Source organism: Rhodnius prolixus, unplaced genomic scaffold (assembly GCF_049639745.1).
Source record: "Rhodnius prolixus isolate KJV_2025 unplaced genomic scaffold, Rpr scaffold_20, whole genome shotgun sequence".
Taxonomy (NCBI): domain Eukaryota; kingdom Metazoa; phylum Arthropoda; class Insecta; order Hemiptera; family Reduviidae; genus Rhodnius; species Rhodnius prolixus.
In genome coordinates this window covers 80,809-101,852 of record NW_027411595.1, presented here as the reverse complement: position 1 = coordinate 101,852, position 21,044 = coordinate 80,809, and the positions used below count along the sequence as shown (strand labels likewise).

At 35.6% G+C, this 21,044-nt stretch overlaps 1 protein-coding gene and 1 pseudogene across 1 annotated transcript in view; both read left to right on the top strand.

Moving 5' to 3' along the window:
* The window catches only part of LOC141451958 (uncharacterized), a 338,906-nt gene that overhangs the window by 285,389 nt on the left and 32,473 nt on the right, over nt 1-21,044 (top strand). The window lies entirely within an intron of this gene.
* On the top strand, nt 2,827-4,243 carry LOC141451981 (uncharacterized; annotated as a pseudogene).

Genomic DNA, 21,044 nt, shown 5'->3' with positions numbered 1-21,044 from the left:
TTACAGCATTGGTCTATTAAGATTAGAAACCTACAATTCCATACCGAATGTGGAAGAAGGAGTAAACAATAAATTTCATTTCTCTTTCAACAAATCCGCACACATTGTGGAATACCCACCGGTACGTATGAGATTACTGCTATTGAAAAGTATCTTAGAACACAAATATTAAGCGTAAATAAACAATGTATTTTTCATTTAACGCCGAATCATAACACCTTGAAAACGTCTCTTAAAGCAACATTTGATATTGATTTTACACAACCACACAGTATTGGCACCTTAATGGGTTTTGATCGGGTGTTATTGCCAGCTAATAAAACACACATTTCCAACAATATTATCGACATTAACCCAGTGAACCCAATCAGTATTGAATGTAACCTCGTGGCCGGCTCATACAATAACGGACGATTAAGCCTTAGTTTGCACACATTTTCCCCCTTAGTGGCTCCAGGCTATAAAATTGTGGAAAGGCCATCGCCGGTCTTCTATTTACCCCTCAATACCAACTTTATTGATGATATCAGCATAAGATTGGTGGATCAAACTGGGCGATTGATATCTTTTAGAAAGGAAAGAATCACAATTAGTTTACATTTAAAGAATGGATATTGATTTCATCAATTCCACTTTTGTGCTTAAAGCTAAAGAGACTAAGAGCGGGGGATTCAGTGCGGATGTGAAAGGCAACAAGCAACCATTATCGCTACGCAACGTCAGCTTCTTAAAAACTCTAGGATATAAGGTGAACCGGTATGGATTACATACTAAACATTGATCAAGAGGTTGTTTACAACGACAGTATCGAGGGGTGGGAATTTCATTCTTACTCACCGTTTAACACATCCGGTTTGTCTATCAATGACGAGATAAGGATTTCCGTTTATCAAACGGACGTATACACATTGCCCAGTGAAAGCTACCTCTTTATTGAGGGAAAATTGGAGAAAGGTGTGTCGGAGGGGGCCACCTATGCTAAATTAATAAACAACGCTTTTGCCTTCCTATTCGACGAGCTACGCTGAGATAAATTCCGTTGAGGTGGACAGTGTTAGAAATGTGGGCATTGCTAGCACGTTGAAGATCTATTCAACTTTTTTCCCCAATCAAATTAGAGCGTTAGAAAATGCGGGAATTGTTGATGCAAATATCGATTATAATATGACTGCACCGGCGTCGGTCATTAATGAGGAGGACCAGAGATTCAACGTCTGCCTACCTCTCAGCTATCTGCTAAATTTCTTTGAAGATTATAAGAGAATATTGGTGAATGTGAAACAGGAGTTAATTTTGAAGGGATCACGTAATGATTTGGACGCACTTGTTGGTGACGCAATAACTGCTAAAGATTGTACCATTAAATTGGATAAAGTTATTTGGCATATTCCAAACGTTAAACTGGCGGATAGGGCAAAATTATATATTTATAAAATAATTGAAAGTGGCAAACCCATACCTCTTGTCTTTCGATCTTTGGAATTGCATGAATATCCAAATTTACCTTCAACTAATAAGATCTCCTGGCATGTGAATACGTCAAATCAATTATACAAACCAAGATATGTAATTCTAGCATTTCAAACGGATAGGAAGGATAATATTGCTAGAAATCGTTCAGTTTTCGATTCAGCGGATATTCGCAACGTTAAATTATACTTGAACGATCAACAATATCCATATCAAGATATGCAATTATTGGACTTTACATCGGGCAGAATAGCGCAATTGTTTAAAGAATATATTCGCTTTCGTCAAGACTACTATGGAGTGCAGAGATGTGAGGCGCTGTTTGATACAAAAGGATTCTCCAACACACCTTTTGTGGAGACTAATTGTGCAAACAACCAGATAAATTGAATACAACTGTGTTTGATATCCATATATAAATGGAAACCAATAAACCATTTGCACAGAAAACAAGTGCATTTTGTTTACTAATTCACGACTCTTTAATGGATTACGTACCTTTGAATGGTCTAGTGCGTAGATATTAAAAATTCAAAGTGTTTTTGCGCTAAATATTATCATAGATGTGTGTTTTTTATCTAATGTTATCTTAAACGGATGTGATAAGTGATTATAACAGGATGTTTTTTTGAAATGTTATCTAAACGGGTGTGATAAATAATTTTATTTAATTGTTATCTTTTTAAAACAATTGTGAACAGGATGTATGCTATCTAATCAAGCGCGATAAGTTTTTTTCAAATATTATCTAAAACGAACCTGCAATAACAGGATGTTTGTTATCTTGGTTGATAGCATAAATGATCTAATAAATAATATGAAAACACGATGTGGTTTTTTTTCCATTTCCCGCCCACGCACTCAGTATAAATAGGCTACGTCTGAGATGGAGATATTCAGTACGCTTCTTAGTCGGCAATGAGTGATAAACTGTTAAGAAAACTACAAAACCCAGCAACCGTTAGATTGTACAAGAAACTTAGTGATTCGCTGGTGAATAGACCATATGTCATCTCATCATTTACTCTAGTGGAGAAGACAAAATATGGACCATCAATTTCAGCTATAATACATGGCGATAATGGTGCGTTAATTTCTGGTTTCTACAAAACGCTATTCAAACTTGTTCAATAAGCAGGACATTGAGACCTATAATGGTGAGTAAAAAATCATATTTTGTGTGTTTATTCATACTTCATGCACTAAATTTAATTTTTTGGTGACTTATGTCTTGTATATAAGGGAATGAGCAACGGTGTGTGCAATATTGACTTTCAATCATCAGCATCAGCTTACCCTGAGAAGAAGGAGGAGGTGGTGCAGTCAGTCGTAAAGAGGTAGAGGAAGAAGTAAGTCATGCCTAATTTATCCTGTGAGAAATGTGGGAAAACGTTTACCCGATCCGACAATCTAAGACGACATGTTGCAACCTGTTCGCCAAAAAAATATCCAAAATGTGGTAGAATATTCCGCACTTTAGTCACCTTAATGATACATGTGTTAACATGTTCGCCAAAAAAATGCCCATACTGTGGTCAAATATTCGATGCTTTGGTGGCATTATTACACCATATCTCGTCAGATTGTACTGAGTGCAGCGATGACGTCACCGATGAGAAATCACCCCCAGTTAGGACTAGAGGAAGCCAGGTGCACACTCAAAAGAAATATAGGCTTTTATCGGTTCCATTAGAAGATGGTGCGGTGATTAGGGCGTTAAATAAATCAGCTCGGAACATTTGCATTAAGAATACGGACAATATAAAAGACCCTATGCAATTCATGTTAGATAAACGCTGGGTTATTGTAAAGTATTTAAGTCAGGCCAAAGATGATCTATTAATTTTCAAATCATCCATCTTCTTAGAGTGTGTCTACAGCCGCTATACACAATCAGATGTTGAACAGTTTACGGATGCTAATTTCAAAACTAAGATAGAAATTATTGATGCTAGCTTCCTAATAGATCACTACGTTCAAAGATCCTTTGCAAAACTTTTGAGTGAAATGCAGGAATTTGAAACTAGTGGATCTGGTTGGAAATTAGAATCCGTTGATGCCGTGGTACTTAGGCTGACTAAATATCGTCCGCTGGGTGGAAAAGCGTACATTCCTTTACCAAAGGAAATAACTGATAAGAAGGCCATCATAAAAGGCTCCAAATAATGATGATTATTGTTTTAAATATGCCATCTTGTGTCGCCAACTGAAGAACCCCGAGTGTTTAACCATGTATAACAAACTACACCATTGTTATAATTTCGACAATATCTCCTTTCCAACACCATTAAAGGACATACCAAGATTTGAAAAGGACAATAATGTATCTATAAATGTTTACTCTTTAACCGATCAGAATGAGGTTTATCCTCTCTCAATAAGTTCAAATACTAAGTCTGTAGAGCACTTTGATTTATTATTTTTGGGTACGGAAATCACCTCACATTACTGCTTGATAACACACCTTCCTCGGCTGGTTTCCTCCCAACTTAGTAACCATAAAGGCGGTGTTGTTATATGTAAACTATGCTTTAAAACATTTACTCACAAATATAGTTCGTTAGATGGGAAAACAGCCGAGGAACGATTAGCTGCACATCAATTATTCTGTAATCAACACAGACCATGTCAAATTAAGATGCCCACGGAGAACACACAATTACAATTTACAAACTATCATCTTAAACAACACGTACCCATAGTCATATATGCCGATTTTGAGTGTCTACTTTTACCCGTACAAAATGCACCCGGAAATTCATCCACATCCTGATCCAGACAAATACATAAACATCAAGTTTGCAGTGTGGGGGCTAAGGTTGTCTCTTCGCTAGCAAACTATCAAAAAGACATTTTCCTATATACGGGTGATGATGCTGTTGAACAATTTATGCAATATCTACATTCCATTGTTAAGGAAGTGGCAGCCCTTTATAAGGTGATCATTCCCATGAACGAGCTTACCAGCCAACAACAAGAGGATTATGCTAATTCCTCACATTGTGGTATTTGTGACCAGCTGTTTACTCCTTTGGAGAAAAAAGTCCGCTATCATGACTACCTTACAGGGGAATTTGTGTGTGCCTCGCACAATAGCTGCAATTTGAACGTACAATTGCCCAACCTCCTGCCAGTCTACATGCATAACCTTAGCGGTTATGACGCCCACCCAATTATCCTATCCTTGGGCGCTGATCCTGGTGATGTGTGGGTAATACCAAATTCAGTGGAGAAGTACATAAGCTTCTCCAAGAAATTTTCCGATTGCCCATCCATCTGGCTTCGCATTTTGGACACTTTCAGGTTTCTACCGGACAGCTTAGAACGACTTATAAACAACTTGACTGAATACCCACAAATGGAGAGACAATCTTCCGACAATGAACAGCGCGCGTTACTACTTAGAAAGGGTGTTTTCCCATACTCCTATCTTTCTAGCATGGACAAACTGACTGAACAGGCCTTACCAGCTAAACACTACTTCTTTACGACTTAATTGACGAACCCATTTCTGATAGTGATTATCATCACGCACAACACGTCTGGTCCACATTCAACATACGCACACTACAGGAATACACGGAATTATATCTGACAACAGATGTAATTCTCGTTAGTGACATATTTGAACAGTTCCGAACAGTCTGTGAATCCATCTACTATATTGATCCTAGTTGGTACTTTACAACACCTGGTCTGGCATTTGATGCCTGTTTAACCCATTTTAGCCCGAATTATTTTTTTTCAAATAATTTTTTAAATTTCATGTTTCTGTTGTTTTATTGAACCTAAATAAGTGTTCTATACTTTTTTTAATTAAAAATTGTCCATAGTTATCGAAAAAACAGGTGTTTCTTTTTTGGAACACCAGGCATATAAAGGGGTTTGGTTATGTTACTAAACTTTCAATAGTAGAAAAAGGATTTTTTTATGAAAACGCAAATTTACATCAATTAATTGTATTGGAAATAATATTATTTACAAAGAGTGGTGTGATAACTTTTAAAACAATTTAAATGCAATCTAACCTTACATTTCTCACATAATTTAGTGGTATTTTTCTTACAAATAGCACATCTGCCTTGTTTTGCTGCTGCAGTCAACCAATGATCTTTTTCATCAAATCTCACTCCTTCAGTTGTACGGCTTAATATCTCTTTTGATGTTTTTGGCCTTCCGCCACCAGCCGGTAAATTAGCATATTTCCTTAGATAAGTTTGAACTATTTTTCTTTTGAAATGTAAATAATCAAGTGAATTTGGATTATTTCTTCTATGGTATTGCCAAGCATTTTGAGTGGATGCATCAATGAAGAAAATAAACAATGGCCACCACCATTTCTTTGAACGAATAGATATTCGGCCCCCCAGTTTGCTTCAGAAATGAAACTGTATGGCTGAGTTAATCTCTTTGAAGGGATTTTAGCTGCCATTATATCAGACTTCACCCAATTCCTGACTTCGGTTTTCTTTTTGGAAGTAAATTCTTCTTCATTTTCCTTCTCAGGTAGGCTTTCTTCAATACGAACAATTTCAACTTCAGCTTCACTTCTAAGTTGTCGGCCAGACAAATTGTTTATTGTTCCCCCAACATCTTCATCCCCACTATCCTCATCACTTTCCATTCCATCGTCAGGTGGCAGTAAATAAATTTCTGCTGAAGCGAAATTTTTGTCTTCTTCAAGAAGAGAAATTAATTTCTCCGCGGTTCCAAACCTATAATAAATAAAAAATGGAAAAATCAACCTTAGAATGAAAATTAAATTGACAGAAACAAAAGTGACATTAGAGCCTAGTGTTCCAGAATTGGAACATTTGTATTTATGTAGCCATAAAAAATTGAAAATAAGTTTAAATTGATTCAAACACTTTCTATTCAAATTATTAAACTATAATTGAATAAAAAGAAATAAAATAATAAAAGAAATAAAATGTTAAATAGTTAAATTATCTTACCTTCTTTCAGACATAACGGGCAACAAAAATGAGGTTTAATAATCCGCACATATCTCGCTAAAAACCAAAAGTACAATGATCTCTTCTGCACACTACACTGACCCCAATCCTAAAGGTTTCCAAAAACAAACCAGAACATGATCGCATGCTCAGACCTGCTAGTTTTACAGAAAAAATTCACGTTCCAAAAATGGAACACTGGGAAAAAATGGGTGAAAATGCACCGAGATCAAATTGGATCTTATCACAGACTATGACAAACTACTCATGATAGAATCTGGGGTTAGAGGCGGCATCACTTCTTGTGTAACAAGGCATGCTAAAGCCAATAACTTCTACCTACCCGACTACGATGCTACCCAACCAACAAACTACATTCTATACATAGACGTCAATAATCTCTACGGTTTCGCAATGTCGGAATATCTCCCTTTCGGCGGCTTTGAATGGGTAGTGGGGGGAAATGTTGACGTAACCACCATTCCAGATGACAGCGATATTGGCTATATCCTAGAGGTTGACCTACACATACCTACGCACTTACATGACCATTTTACCCAATTTCCACCACTACCACATCATCACAACAAAAAACTCTTCACCACACTGGATGACAAATACCATTACGTTATACATTACAAGAACCTTAAACAAGCTCTATCCATGGTGGTTGAACTTAAACAGGTGCACCGAATATTGAAATTCAATCAATCCCCATGCTTGAAACCCTACATCTGTGTTTCCCAACCTTTTTTGTGCCATGCCCCACCTTAATCTTTCTAAAAATTTTATGCCCCCCTTTTTTACATACATAATTTTTAACATTAAAAAATTGATTTGTTCACTTAAGAAACATAAATGATAGGTTCTAGGAAGAAATCACTCTGAAATTGTTAACAAAACATAGTAAGTAAAATTTCAAAACATATAATGGAGAACTGAAATTCAAATTCTAAATATATATAGGGTGAAGGGACCAGTAATTGACTGGGCACCAGTAATTGACATACCAGAAATAAACTGGTATTATAAGGGATATGTGCCGTTTTTAGTGGTGATTCTTTCAATTTCGTTATTGAGAAGCCTTTGGGCAGCAGTTCCAGAAAAATATTAATTATTGGAAGGTTCCTTGGTATCAGTGGATGGTTATTTGTGTAAAAAGTTTAAAATCAAGGAAAAAACAAGCGGTTGCTAAGGAGGATTGATAAGAAAATAATTTTTCTTTTTTCTTATTTTTCGTTTATTTGTTCATATATTCGTGAGGTTATCAATGTTCTGTTATAATTAGTATTACTTGTAGATTTCATTTATGTAGTTTTTTTTTTAATTATAAGAAGCATTGAGGATTAAAATGGGGCTGTCAATCACTGGTCCTTGAAACGGCAATCTGCCCAGTAATTGACATACATGTCAATTACTAGTCCTACAGCTTTTTTGTTTGAGACCAGTGATTGACTTCCAGGGAAAATGATAAGATAGATTGATAAATTTTATTATAATTAAAAATTCAATACATTGTAAAATAAAATCATTGATAAAAATCGGCAACATAAAATAAATAGTAAAACTTCCAACAAAATATGTTTAAATTAATGAATTAGCAAATGTAAGCCTTATTTCAAGAGGGCATGCAGAATGATTATTCTGTACAGAACAACAATGTATGAACAACAAACTGGAATAGTCGAGATCGCCGAACAGTTTCACGAGGCCAACGTGACTGATAAAAACGACGCCCACTTATCAGAGTTTGAAAATCTCTCATTCTCCCTCAGTTTTGGGTCCTTGCCACATGCCAAAGAAGAAAGGGAGGAAATGGCTGAACCATAGAATTCCATCAAATAAAACGGCCAGGGGAAAAATGAAGCTCCCTCAAGAGAAGTACCAGGTGCGAAATTAAACATAAGTGGAGAAGTTGGTGACTTAGTGATGTTACACATTTCTTACTTTTTAATCTAGTTTTTTTTTCATTGATGTTTCATTTATTTATTACTGTTGTAAGTGCGAATGCTTACAACCTGAGGCGGGACGCAATGAACGTGCACAGTGTATTTATACATGAGCCCAAGAGGTAACTCAGTAATAATAAACAACCAAATACTGTTTAGATGCAGAAAATAAGAATGAATTACATTCAGATAGTTTGGTTTCGAAGCAAATGACACTGGCAGCACAGATTGTGGAAAATATTAGTGAAGCGCTCCAAAAGAAGGGAAGCGTAGGAGAAATTTTGTTCACTAGAAAGCACCAACAACTCGAACACAAGGACGCGTAGATGACATCAGTAGCAACGTTATAGGCGGAATGGATAAAACAAGGATGTGACCACATAGTTTAGACCAGTGGTGGGCAAACTTTTTTAATGGGGGGGCCACAAAGTTTAAGAAATTCTAGAGGAGGGCCAGAATTATAGAAAAAATGCATTTTGTGTAAAAGCTTTTAATCATATTATAAAAACATTACAGCATTACACACTTGTGTAACTACGCGGCTAGTTTAGCTTCACCTATAGGTTATGCATCTATTATTCTACTAAGTAGAATCTACTTTATACTTCTCGACCGTCAAAACGTAATTATAGCGGGCCATATACTATCCATGTCGATGGACCCTCGGCGGGCCGGATTAAATACTTTCGCGGGCCGGAGTTGGCCCGCGGGCCGTACTTTGCCCATCACTGGTCTAATCGGAAGTAGAGAGTTTGGTAAAGTGAGAACCAAAAAAAAAATTCCCAAAAAGAGGTTTAGGTAACAAAATATTTAGCGGAAACTTGAAAGGATAAGAGAGCGGAAGAGTTGAGAGAAAGAGATAAAAGCGAGCCGACAGACATTGTGTACGATCTAACAAGTATGTTAGCTAATATCTCCGTGGTACTATTGAAAGTAAGGGCTGTTATTCAAATTACCTGTCTTGGCTTGGGGACTTAATTAAAACTGTCCAGTAGGACAGTTGTGTAAGGGTTGGTCGTCAAAAACTGTATAAAATAGCGTAATGTTGAAAAATATTAGATTATTTAGGTTTGCCTATTTAAAAACTGATTGTAATTAATTATGAATAAGACCGATTTTTGTTATAAACCCAATTGAAAAAGTGATTTAGGTGATTTAAGTGATTTATTTAGATCTAAAAGTGATTTTGAATGCATATCTTATGTCGTTTCATGAATATATTTGTATGTCAATTACTGGTCCCACCCCATGTCAAACACTGGTTCCACCGAAAATTCGGTATGTCAATTACTGGGTCATTGACATACTTCCAAAAAAAATCATTTTTGGTTGACATAAAGATCGAATTTACTGCTTTTAAAATATTAATAAAATAAAATACATCCTACTGGAGCAGTACAATTTTACAACCTACACCTGGAGCCAAAATAACGGAAGTTATTCTCCCTTAAACTCGAATTTTTTCTTAAGCAGTCAATTACTGGTCCCTTCACCCTATATATTGTAAAGTTTTTCCCAAAAAAACTTTACTTACACAACTAATGCCTGCCACTAGTTATTAAATATTATGTGGGTTTGTTTAAATAATAAAACTCGCTAAAGTTGTAAGTAATAACCTGATTTATTCACACATTAACATTAACTAACATTAACATTTACTAGCAACTAACGCTATTCATTACAGTCACCATTTACAACAGTCACAACAGTTTACTGTTACTTACTCACTTCGTAACGCCACAAAACTGTTCCCCGACTGACCACTGGTCCGCACTGCACCGAATTGCACTAGTCTCAGCTGCACTAAAACAGCTCTACTCATCAACTGACTAATTTCCCAACTAGCTACCACTGAAACACTCCACAACACTGACTCTCTCTAACTATGTCTCAACACTGACTCTCCAAGACTAACTCCAAAACTAACTGATTAACAACTCGTTAAGAACTCCTTAAAACTTGATTAAAAACTGTTAAAACTGACTTCTCCAGCTGTGTCGGCCTCCTTTTAACTGCGTGCCTCCCTCCAACTGGGACTGCCCTCCTCCAACTCTCTGAGCATAAGTTTCCACGCCCTCCTGACGTTCATTGGCTGGAGAAAACATACTGCCACCACCTCAGCTGTGAGCCGCCTCCTCCCATTCTCTGTCTCTCTCCAACTCCGTCTGTCTCAGTCTCACCTGTCAATCACTGGCTGGGAAACACATATGCCACCACCCCAACTGCGGCCTTTCTCTTAGCTGGCTTTTACACAGGTCACTAACTCCTTGAACAATCTAGCCCTTTCCTTTCTAGTTCAGGTATAGACCGGCCCTTTTGTCTACACAGTGGTGGCCTGTTACCGGCTTTAGTCGCTTAACCCCTAGAACAATCTAGGCCTTTCTTTTCTGCCACAAGTAGATACCGCCCCTTTTGTTTATGCAGTGGCGGCCTGTTACTGACTTTGGTCGTTCAACCTCTAGAACAATCTAGGTCTTTCTTCTCCGCCCAGGTCAACTTCGTTACAATATATATATATTTAATTTGTTTATTTATTTTGCTACTGTATCTAGTACAATAGGCAAAAGTGATGAGAGATAAGGGATGGCGCGAATACCCATGCACGCATATATATGTGTGTACATGCACACACGCGCACATGAATGTTGCGCCAAGGGCGTGAGTGGAGTGAACGACGACCATCAGTGATGGAAGCCGTTAGTTTGCCAGATTGGCAAGCTTACACAGCAACCATTCTAGGAAGGCGGTTGATGTTTGATTTTTTGGCACTTCCGTAGAGTTGTATTAAATTTAAATAATTTTAATACAGATTTTTCTATATTAATTTATTAATTTAATTTAGTGAGATCCTTGCGCTTGATGCTTGCTGCACAGAGATTTTATATTAGATTCGAATTTGGTTAGCCTCAGTCTCAAGTCTCCACGTTAACGCTGCGCGGTGAACCCCGGACGAAGTTTACTTGACGACGCCAATCACCCAGTTGATATTTTGGTCTCGTCAAACGAAATTATACCTAATAATTATTTACCGCATTTATTTAAGAATTTGCTTTTTTTTTGTTAAATTTGGCACCGATATCTAGCATTGCATTTAAATGGCCTGGAGCGAAAGGGTTAAAGTCGTGTCGAGTCCATTTTCGAATTGCCCCCCTGGGGGGCGTGGGCCCCACGTTGGGAAACACCGCCCTACATCGAGCTCAATACCAACCTAGAAAGGCGGCTCGAAATGATTTTGAAAAGGATTTCTATAAGTTGATTAATAACTCTGTTTTTGGTAAATGCATCGAAAACAAGAGAAAGCGTTTATCCATTAAGATTGTTATTTCCGAAAAAGCATTGCTCAAGCTGTCCAAACGGCCCAACTTTAAGGATCGAACCATTTTTAATGAAAACGTTGTTGCAGTTCATTTGCATAGTCCATTTATTTCGACCGCCCCATTTATGTAGGGTTTCCCATCTTAGAGCTGTCCAAACACTACATGTATCATTTTCAATATCAGGTAATGTTAAAATACTATACACCACACTGACCTTATTCTTAACCTTACTCTATTCCGACACTGACTCCTATCCCTATAAAATCGAAACCAAGGACGTTTATGACGACATTTTAGTATTGAAAGACCACTTTGACTCTTCCAACTACCCACCTACACATAAATGTTTCTCGACACATAATAAGAAGGTGTTGGGTAAATTCTCTGATGAGACTGGTAGGGATCCCATTGAAGAGTTGGTTGCATTAAGGCCGAAAATGTATAGCCTTAGAATATTTAAACTAGGAATTGTTCAACAGTGACCGTGAGACAGTACACATCGCTCTGAGTTAAAATAGTGAATTTTCAAAATTCTAATTGTTTGAATGACTTAAAAATTGGCAATCTCGAAGAAAAGCAATTGAAGCATATGCATGTGTAATTTCTACAAAAATTTATCGACTAGTTTAGTGATAAAAACGTTTTTTAATTTAATAAATTTTATTAAAGAATCCATTAGTTTAGTAACATTTAAGTGGTGGGGAGAATGAGTGTTGATACCATAAACATTGATAGCACAGGTGTGCCTGCTGGAGGGGATAAGCTCATAGGCGTTGGTGAGTCAGTACTAAATAATATTTTTTCTGCACTATCTTCTATTGAAAACCAAATAAAAATTTAAATGAAGAAAATAAGCGAATCTCGCTATCATTTGTTTCAAGTGAAAATTACTTGAAAAAAAAATTAAGAAATTTAGGCAGGATATTAACGAAATAAAAAGCTATAACAATGAACTTAAAAAAGAAAATATTACCCTAAAAACTGAGATAACTCAGTTAAAACAAGCTGTTCATTATAATGCAATTAAAATTTCAAATTTACCGATTAGTGAAGGCGAGAACCCATTTAAAATATTCGACAAAATATGTAAACATATTTCTTTTGATTTTGATCAAAATTTCATTCTAAATTGCTATCGTATGAAAGTTAGAAATCCCCAATATCCTCCACCGATTGTAGTAAAGTTTGTTAAAAGTAGAGATAAAATCTTGTTTATGAAGTTTCTTAAAGATAATAAGATTCGTCTGACTAGAGGGTTGTTTGTAGAAGAGGATTCTCATTCTCCAATTTATATTTCCGAGTTGTTTCACCAGAACTTAATCAGCTGTTCAGAGAAGCCCGCGTTCTTAAAAAATCGAACGAATTAAAATTTGTTTGGGTGCGAAATGGTCAAATTTTTGTACGAATTACAGAAAATTCAGCACCAAAAATAATCAGAAACAAAAATGATCTCAACGAATGTTTTAAATTAAACCCTTTGGAATCTGAAAAGTCGAATTTTCTTTTTATAAGTGAAGAATCTGACACTTCGGACGCTTCCGAGATGAGTAGAGGGAGTGTTAGAGGAAAACGGAGCAAGCCGCAATCTTCTGAGAGAAACGATAGATTTTTTTCGTCAACCCGAGAAAAAAAAGAAGTAGCAAACGTGTCCTAGGAGGTTTTCAACTTGCTTTTTGGAACGTCAGAAGATACAATAATATTTTCAAACTAGATAAGGACAATATTTGTTTATTTGAAAATCTGGATATATTGGGTATCTGCGAAACTTGGCTGACAACTGACACTTTTCGCATCCCGGAGTTTTGTAATGAGTTTAATACGTTAAATATTTTAGCTGAAAAAAATGAATTAGTTGGTCGACCCTCAGGCGGTATTTTAGATTTTATTAATAAAAGATCTGTTGAGAATGTGGAAATTATCAGTTGCTCAAACTCTTGGATTTTCTTTGTGTGTTATTCATAATGATCTAATAATTATAGGAATAGTTTATCTGAAACCTAATGTAAGTTCAGCTACACTTGAAATGTTTAATGATTTATTGTTTGAAATGTTCACTAATTATAATGAATGTAAAATAATAATAGCAGGTGATCTCAATGCACGAATATCAAATTTGAATAGTTTTGAGGATGATATTTTTATGAATTCTTCTTTTCATGGAATTAGATATACATTGGATACAGTTATTAATAGTCAGGTTAACCGTATTATAGAAATAATGGAAGATTTTGGCATGGTTATTTGTAACGGCAGGTCTAATGCAAATCGACGAGCTTCTTACACTTATATCAGTAGAAACGGTTGTAGTGTAATAGATCATATTTGGATAAATTCTCTTTTTCTCGATTCACAACTGGATTTTGAAGTTTTAAAAATTCCTGAAATCTCTGATCATTTACCAGTTTTATTAAATGTAAATGCTAATCATCTAACTGTTTCGTATAAATTACACGGTAAACAAACATATTCATTTTTTAACAAAGAACCTTTATGTATAGAACGCTTTAATAAGATTCTGGATGAATCTAATAACATTTATTTTAATAGTCCTTCAATTAATGAATTAAATGAAAATTTAATCCTTTCCATAGATAAAGCGGCAATTGAAAGTGGTATGAAGGTAGTTAGAACAAACAATTGTATATTCAACAAGAATAAAAACTGGTTCAATGGCGATTGTTTTAGAGCAAAAAAGGAAGTTAAAAATGCATTTAAACTTTGTCAAAAATCGGGTTTTAGCAGGAGCATGTTTATAAATTTACGGAATATTCATAGACCTACAAAGGGCTTTTGATTCCCTATCACACACAGTACTATGGAACAAACTCAACAAGGCTGGTATCTACGGTAAGGTGTAAACATCATGAAGGATCTCTATGATAATGCCTCTGTGTTTATAGAAAGCGATAGTAGACAGACAAAGGAGTTCAGGGTATCAGAGGGGGTACTGCAAGGAGAGAACCTCAGCCCTTCCTTATTTTCCATTTTTCTGTTTGATGTAGTAACTTTCTTTAGGGACCACGGTGTGACAGGCGTAGCAATTAACGAAAAGGAGGATGTCATCATGCTTCCTTATGCTGATGATATAGTTCTGCTAGGTTACTCTTGGATAGACGTGCAGTTAAAACTGGACTTGCTTGAAACATATTGTGAAAACAACTTGTTAAATATGTTAATGTAGCCAAAAGTAAAATAATACCTTTTCAAAAGGGTAATTTAGGAAAACAGAAGAAATTTATTTTCAAGAAGAAAGAAATGGAACTAATCAGAGAATACAGATATCTCGGTATCATATTTTCATCAAGTGGAAAATTTAGAAGAGCGAGTGAATATTAAATCAATGAGCATAACTGCAGCTGCAAACGTGAAACAAATACTATCCAAAGGAAAATCAGATATATGGAGGACTAAAGAAGTACTATTTGATTCGATGGTAAATAGCGTATTGCTATATTGTGGGGAAATTTGGGCATCACCCTATGCGGACATCTTGGAAAAAGTACAAATTAAATTTTTCAAATCACTCTTACCGCTGCCAAAATCAACTCCTGACGCGCTAATTAGACATGAACTAAACAGAATTCATATCAACTATCACACATTTAAGAGGGTTCTATCATGGTGGATAACATTGCTTGGAATGAATGATAATCGTAATACACAAATTCCTTTTAACTGGTGTTCCTTTTTATACAATTATTTTACTAAAATAGGAGCCACTCATTTATGGATCTCTCAGGACTACAATGAAATAAGAAAAAACAAAAATAATTTATTAAATGCTTACAAAAATCATCTTATTAGTATTGATCTAGAATCTTTATTCAAAACAAGATACAACTGCTACATTAGGTTTGTGAGTCAGTACAATTCCGCACCGTTCTATCTGTCCTTGAAACTTCCGTTGCACTTTCTTAAACTAATTGCACAGACCCGACTGGCAAATAAAAAATACCCTAGAATTGTGATTAAAGATGGTAAACATGATTTCAACCCTACTGAAAATTGCTCATTCTGTAAAGGTGGCTCATTGGATACGCTTGAGCATCTTCTGTTGGAATGCCGTACATTTAGCGCACTTAGAATTAAGTATTTTGACAACTACCGGGTTTAAAGTTAGATGCGCTAGATATAATCTTGAATCCCTATTCAGAGTTAGAATTTAAAAACTTATATTACTTTGTCATAAAATGTTTAGAAATAAGAAAAAAATTGAAACCCTGGTTATAAATTAGAAATTAAACAGACATTAAAAAGCAAAAACAATTTTAAGTTGAAATGTTCCATTTTCAGAATAAATAAGTAATAATAATTAGTAAATTAAATCGTAAAAAATAGTTGCAGTAACTGTACAAAGAGTCAAAGTTCTTATATAATGTTATAAAGTCTCTGTATTCTTTATATTTTTATGTCCTCTTGCCAATGTTTTGTTAAATTTATCGTATATATGTAAGTTTTTGTATCAAAAGAAAAAAAAAAAATTCTCTTTATTTTTTGTGCATCTATGAGAATAACTATTATTTTGTTTAGATTTATGTAGAAAGTTTTGTTAAATGTTGAACTCCTTGCTGTAAAATTTAAATTTTTAGAAGCAATAAATTTGATTTGATTTAAACGAGGAATTGTGAAAAAGGCTAAAGGCATCAAAAGGAGTGCCGTTAATAAGATCACTTTCGCCGACTATCTATCCATTTTACACAATAAAGATTCTCTTTTACATTCCTCATTTAAATCTATACAATCTAAAAAACACCAACTGTTCACAATGCAATGCAATAAAAAGAGTTTATCCTCGCTTGATGATAAACGTTTTATTTTAGATGATTGCATAGATACCCTACCTTTTGGACATTATCGGCTAGACACGGCATCATCATCATCACAATAGCTAATCTTTTTTTTGACGTAATGTGAGGTAATTACATCCAATGTTAGATTTGTAATATGTAATATTTAGATCATTCATTTATATTCCTACTTTTGTAAGTAAATGTTAATACCTCATTGAATGTGTAAATATTAAGGTAATAAAAATATCAATTTATATTTAAAACACTTGTTTTATTTATTTTTATTTTTTTATCATCCACCAATAACTATTATGTGGTAAGTAACACGCACATGGTACGGGATGAGGATGGCCCCCCCCATGTGTGTGCTGTAGGAGTGGGGGACGCTGAAATCGCTTCGCTGAATAGCATAGCAAGGTAATTTCTTACCTCAACTTTGGTGTTCTAACTGTATCGCATCCCTACTCTTTAGTGTACATCACCTCCGTTCTCCAGGCTCAGTTGTCTCCGAGCGCTCATTGTGTTAGTAATAATGGAGGAATGGTCTATTGTTAAATCATACCCTTTCTTTCATCAATTTCAACAAGATTTCTCCAAACTTACTTTTACAAACAGAAATGCAAACTCCCTTCAATTTATGCTTTTATACATGAAACTATTTAGAATTGGAAACATTATCTCAAACATATGTGACAAAATGTGATTATAAAGACTATCACTATAAAAATTGTTGTTGGTCAAATCCGAAATGTGAAGAAGGCCCGGATACTTGCAAATGTTGCAATATCTCTAGTTTATGTTTTGATATAATCACCAAACTAGATGAAATCTACAAATGTAATTACATTAAAGTGTATTTGACGAAAACTGTAAATAATTTTAGTAATACCTAAGTCATATATTGTAAATATTAATAAACATCAATTTATTATTAAAACTTTTTTTATTTAACCCCCACAAATGATTAATTAATTATGTGGTAAGTATTATGTTTTGTGCACGCGCACGCCCCTGGTACGAGGATGTGTAGAGATGCGCACCTATGGGTGTGACCAACAGTGTATTACGTAGGAGTGGAACACATCTGTGAGCGCTTCCATGGTACAGGATGAAGGTGCAGGATCGTTGAAACTGGCATCGATGGAAGCATAGCAAGGTCATGAATAGCATAGCAAGATGTGTTTTGAAACACAATATGAGGAGGTTACATTAGGTTATCCATAACCTTACACTAAAATTCTGCTAAGTATGCATGTTACGAACATATTCTATGTGATTATCCTCCTATATTCTCTCAATCACAACCCTAGTTAAAGAACGGAAGATGGAAACAACCTTATAAGTTTTATGTATTATGGAAACATCCTGGGTTAAAAACATGATTACATACACTTTTATGTATTAGTACACCCCTACGAGATTAGCCAGCTGTGACGTAGGACATGGGCAAGTCTCGTTATTTATCTGTCACCTGTGGTGTAGGATATGAGCACTCCCAGGGGTGGGGGAACACCTCTGGAAGCGAGGGTCCTCCCCAAGGAGCGGGGGTACACTACTTGGGAGGCGGGGGTATACCCGCGGGGCTCACCTCCTATGAGCGGGGGTCGTGGCGGGGGTATACCCGCGCGGGTACACCCCAGCGGGCGCAGTCTCGTTATGTGGGAGGTGTCATATACGCCCCTCCAGTTCGATGATATGGCACTGTAGTGGGGGTGGGGGTGCACCTACAGCGCTCTCCTGTGGTCAGTCTCGTTATTTATTAGCCACGTGCGCAAAAAAAAATGACACAGAACCCGCAAATGCATACTATTCATCTCCCAATTACATTTTCTTTAAAATCATGCAGCTTAGATGAACCAGTTTTTTCCCTTACTTTCTCAAATAAGGTGGGTTAATGATAATAAATAGGGAGATTCAGCAGTTTAGTGATCTTGGAAAATGTTATCTAGAATATGCATTGACTCAGCTGGTTGAATGTATTCCGAAAGCTGCCTATTGGCATGGGCCTAGTAATAACCAAAAAAAGTTATTAAGGCAACCCTGGTGTGATTGGAGTTGTCACTTAATCTATGTCGTAAAAGCTCCTCTCAAATTGTTAAAAAACCTACTTCGAAGCGGACAGAAACTATCAATGTTTAATGGCGGCAAGAAAGTCGGTGTACTATTAGAATTTACTGGAAAATTAAAAACGTTAAGCTAAGTAAAGATTTTTGGGCTTTGGCGAAATCTTTTATAATATCTGGGCATAGGATTGATAATGGCATTTCCCCAGTTAAGTGGGTTAATCATTTTAAGACGTTACTGTATTCAACTCGCTCCCTGTGTACTCTCCATTATTATGCTCCCCCACTAAAAGTTTCTCCAGAGTTAGATGGTGGTTTTACTATGGAGGTTTATATGTAGTTTTGGATAAAGACTGGAGTTGATAGAGTGAGTTATGAGTTCTTTAAAAACGGACCCACAGGTTATCTTGAAATGCTCCTCCTTGTTTTTAATGAAATTTATTTTGTGGGCAATGTCCCTCTCAATTTTAAGGAATCCATTATATTTCCATTGTTTAAGAGGGGGTCTGTATCTGATGTCAAAAACTATCGTGGATTATCATTTTTGAATTGCATTGGTAAATTGTTTTGTGGACTCCTTTTGAACAGGTTGGAGGTATTTGTTCGCACAAATAATATACTTAGAGAGTGCCAGGCTGGTTTCAGGAAGGGTTACTCCACGGTTGATTGCATATTTGTTTTGGTCAACATTATTAAGATGCGGTTGCAGAGAAAAGGAAATAAACTATATGCTTTCTTTGTAGATCTCAAGACAGCATTTGACACTGTTGACAGGGTGTCATGCTCTTTACTTGAAATTATTTAATGCCGGGATCTCTTCACGTTTCATAAATGTTCTAAAGAATATGTACAATGGATCAGTTTCTTCGGTCTGGACTCCGTCGGGTAAAACTGACACATTCCCCGTGTGTAGTGGAGTACGGCAAGGCTGCCTACTTAGCCCTCTTCTTTTTGCATTATTTATAAATGATTTAGAGGATGAATTTGAAACAGGAGTTAAGGTGGGAAGTCACGCAATTAAAACTTTGCTATACGCGGACGATATAGTATTAATAGTATTAGCTATATATAATAATAATAATAATAATATTAGCTATATTATAGTATTAATACTATTTAAAGTTAAAATAAACGTAAAATAAAGTTATCTATTTTGAGAAAGATTCATTTAATTGAAAACTTAGATTTTTTAAAAAATATGTCTTCTGAGTTATCTTTATTGGATATTGCTAATTTAATAAAAGGGCTTCAAAATGAAATACGCCAAAATAATGAACAATTTAAATTCTACAAAGAGCAGTTAGAAGAGTCGAAGAAAAAATTAAATGCGATCGAAGAAGTTCAAGTGGATATAGTCAAAGCCATAGCAGAAAATGAAAGAGGTATAACAAAACTTAATGATGCACATCGTAAAAATAACCTGATTATATTTCATTTAAATGAACTGCCTAATGAGATACCGTTAGATTTAATTAAAATAATTATAGATTTATTTTCAACAAAAATGTCAGTTTTACTAGAACCGCGTGAAGTCGATTTTATTTTCCGTTTAGGCAAAGTGAAAGGTAATAGACCTGTTTTAGTTAAACTTCAAAGTAATTGGAAAAAATTTGAAATTTTGAAGGCTGCATTTAATCTAAAAGGTTGCAATATAAGTATTTCTGAGGATTATCCAAAGGAAATACGAGAGATGAGAAAGAAATTACATCCATATTTAATACGAGCTCGACAAAACAATCAACGGGCTTTCATGTGGAGGGACAGACTGATCATCAACGGGCATCAATTCTCGTTGGAACAATGTCAAAATTTATTTAGTTCAAATAGTATTCTTGAACTGTTAGGAAAATCCAATTTTAATTCTCAAATGGAAGGAAGGAGCAATATAGAAAGAATTCTTGAGAATTTAACCGGGGTTGCAGATGGTGACGAACTGATAAGTGATTCTACGCAAGAGGTAGCGGGCACACCTAAGATAGGAGGCAAGAAAACCGCTGAGATTTTTGTTAAAGATAAGAATCCCGCCGGTCCCTCTTCGAAAAATAATTCTGCACTTAGTAAGTTCACTAGTCCAAAATCAAAGAAGAGGAAGGCCTTGCTAAGAAATTCGCCACCTATAAGAAAAGTCAGTTCCCTCGAATCTTTTATTAAAAGATTTGAAATGAAGTCCGAGATTGGTCTGAATCAGGACAGTCCAGGTGGTGCACTCAGTACGTAGCAACTAAGGGGTTTCTCTGATGAAGGTGTTTGCTCAGGTAATGAAATGTATTCAGATCAAACTGATAAATTAAAAGTTCGTTTTTGGAATGTTGACGGTCTCCAGAATCTTTTTAAGTTAGATAGCAATGAACAATATCTATTATCTAAATTCAGTATAATATGTTTAATTGAAGCTTGGGTTACCTCTTCCCAGATTGTATTACCGAATTATTTAAATGATTTTAATATGTATGTATGTGAGAAAGGCCATAAAGGGTAAATTCCGGGGTCGCGCAAGTGG